The sequence below is a fragment of the Octopus bimaculoides genome, chromosome 10 (genome assembly GCF_046866305.1).
Source record: "Octopus bimaculoides isolate indiv1 chromosome 10, ASM4686630v1, whole genome shotgun sequence".
In the NCBI taxonomy this organism is placed as follows: domain Eukaryota; kingdom Metazoa; phylum Mollusca; class Cephalopoda; order Octopoda; family Octopodidae; genus Octopus; species Octopus bimaculoides.
Window position 1 is genome coordinate 820,013 of NC_142937.1, and position 2,506 is coordinate 822,518.

The window sequence follows — 2,506 nt, forward strand, 5'->3', positions numbered from 1 at the left end:
TAACACACACACACACATATATGTATAACACACGCACACACGATCACGTACAAACATACGCACACGTAGACTATCTATATATACATATGTATGTATGCATGCATGCATTTATATATGTATGTCATTGTTCAGTTTTATTTCAAGATTTCTTGCCAATAGAGAAAGAATTGATTTCTAACCTAGTTCCAAGGCTCCTTCTTTGGAATTAAAACATCAGCAGGGTATTTCTGCATGCGTATGTGTATATGTGCAGTATGTAGAATCAGTGCATGTGCAGACTTGTATGTTTTGTTTTACGTATGCATTCTCGTGCATATAGTTGCATATCTAGACATGCGCTTATATACTTAAATGGTAAACGTCTGGAAAATGTTACAGATTTGTGTGCATGTGGATATGTATCTATGCATGTATGTATGTACATATGCACACACACACACTCACGCACATATTACAGACACACACATACATAATGCAAATAAAATCCAATGCATATCGATCCATCCATACTATCAATGAAACATCTCAATGCTGTGCTGAGTGTAGACAGAGACTATCAATTTAATATCTGTTTCTCTCACCTGAAGTGTGGAAGACATGAATCACAATCAAGAACTTACTACGTATTATGGTGAAATTCTGTTAAAGAGAAATTATTACGTCATAAGAGAAATCTACGAAAATTTTCAAATGCAAAAATACAACGAATCGTAATTTACCAAATTATTTCTGTACTGAAAGGAAGTCATAGTAGAACATTTTAGAATTTCACTGGATGACTTCATTGAACGTAATGGAAAATAATGATTTGTTGAAATCATTATAAAGCATACTATTGAATCTTGAGGGGTGGGGGACATTATGCCAGTAATAATATAAATGAACATTGGAGGGAGTACAGGGAATAAAAGACAAACCTCGATACTCTATCACCGTGCCAAAGAACAACATGGTGGTGTGCTGAACCGGATTAGCATCAAAATCCTGTCTAGACACCCAGACGACGCATCGCTACGACAGATAAAAGAGTCGGTCTTCATATATGGAACACGACCGATTTTGAATACTCTCAATAGAAGGCCTTACAAAGACTCGTGGACACACGTGCGCGCGCACACACATACACTCACACACTCACACACTCACACACACACACACATACATACACACACGCATGCGAAGACAAACAAGAACACAAGCACGCCCTCATGCCCACAAGGATACACACACATACACATACGCACACATGGAAACATGCATACAGAAGTACACACGTACACACAAACACACAGGAACTCACACATACGAACGCACACACATAGACACGAACAAACACACACAGTCACACACACATAAAGTCACACTGAGACAGTATTCTTTACTGGATGTGTAATATCAGTGTGCAGATACGACTGGGTGTAAGTGATTTACATTATTTACATTATTTACATTTGACAGATATTGGTACTCATCTCATTTGTTGTCAACACAAAGTTTTGGCTGATGTACCCTCTAGCCTTCATCGGGTGTCTTAGGGAAATTTCGAACCTGGGTTCTCATTCCTAAGGTATTTTTCGATGTTATTATTATTATTATTATTATTATTATTATTATTATTATTATTATTATTATTATTATTATTATTATTATTATTATTATTATTATTATTATTATTCAGGTCACTGCCTGGAATTGAACTTGGAATCTTGGGGTTAGTAGCCCGCGCTCTTAAGTGGTGAGAAATGATCTTCAGACGGGTCCAACACAAGACGTACAACAGGGGACCAAGACTCCTGGCGGTTTGCTGTGCTTGAGAAAACATGCCAAGATAAGTAAAAACGTGATTGTCCTTGCATACATGTCTCTTGTATCCCTCTTCAGCTGAGCATTCATAATCTTGCGGGCTCGTGGGTGTTGGTGCCACATCAAAAGCACTCGTACCGGTGCCACGTAAACGCACCCGCGCCGGTGCTGCGTTAAAACACCCAGCACACTCTGTAAAGTAGCTGGCGTTAGGGAGGGCATCCAACCGTAGAAGCCATGCCAAAACAGACATGGAGCCTGGACGGTTCTTCAGTCGATCAGCTCCTGTCAAACCGTCCAAACCATTCACGTATGGAAAAACGAACGCTAAATAAAAATGATGATGATGATGATGATGATGATGATGATGATGATGATGATGATGATGATGATGATTATATATATACAGAAGCAGCCGTGGCTGTGTGGGAAGAAGCTTCCTTCCCAACCACATGGCTCCGGTGGCCGAGTGTCTCGCTGTGTGGCTCTTTGGCCGAGTGTCTTCAGCTATAGCCGCGGATCGACCAAAGCCTCATGAGCAGATTTGACAGATGGAAATGTGTGTGTGTGTGTGTGTGTGTGTGTTTGTGGAAAATAAGACAAGGTAGAAAGTGCTAAAATAATTTTATCATGAAGACCATTTTAGTACCGGTTCCAGTCTTTTCGACTTTTTCAACTTAGAATAAACAAAAAAAAAAACAAT

General features: G+C 39.3%; 1 long non-coding RNA gene across 1 annotated transcript in view; it reads left to right on the forward strand.

Annotated features, from left to right (window-relative positions):
* The first annotated feature begins 698 nt into the window (after positions 1-698).
* LOC149133431 (uncharacterized) overlaps positions 699-2,506 on the forward strand; it is a 50,797-nt gene continuing 48,989 nt past the window's right edge. Inside the window, exons 1-2 of the long non-coding RNA XR_016243316.1 lie at positions 699-1,567; positions 1,679-2,506. The exon at positions 1,679-2,506 is cut by the window's right edge and continues 491 nt beyond it. This is a non-coding gene — a long non-coding RNA (uncharacterized LOC149133431). The remainder of the gene's footprint in view (positions 1,568-1,678) is intronic.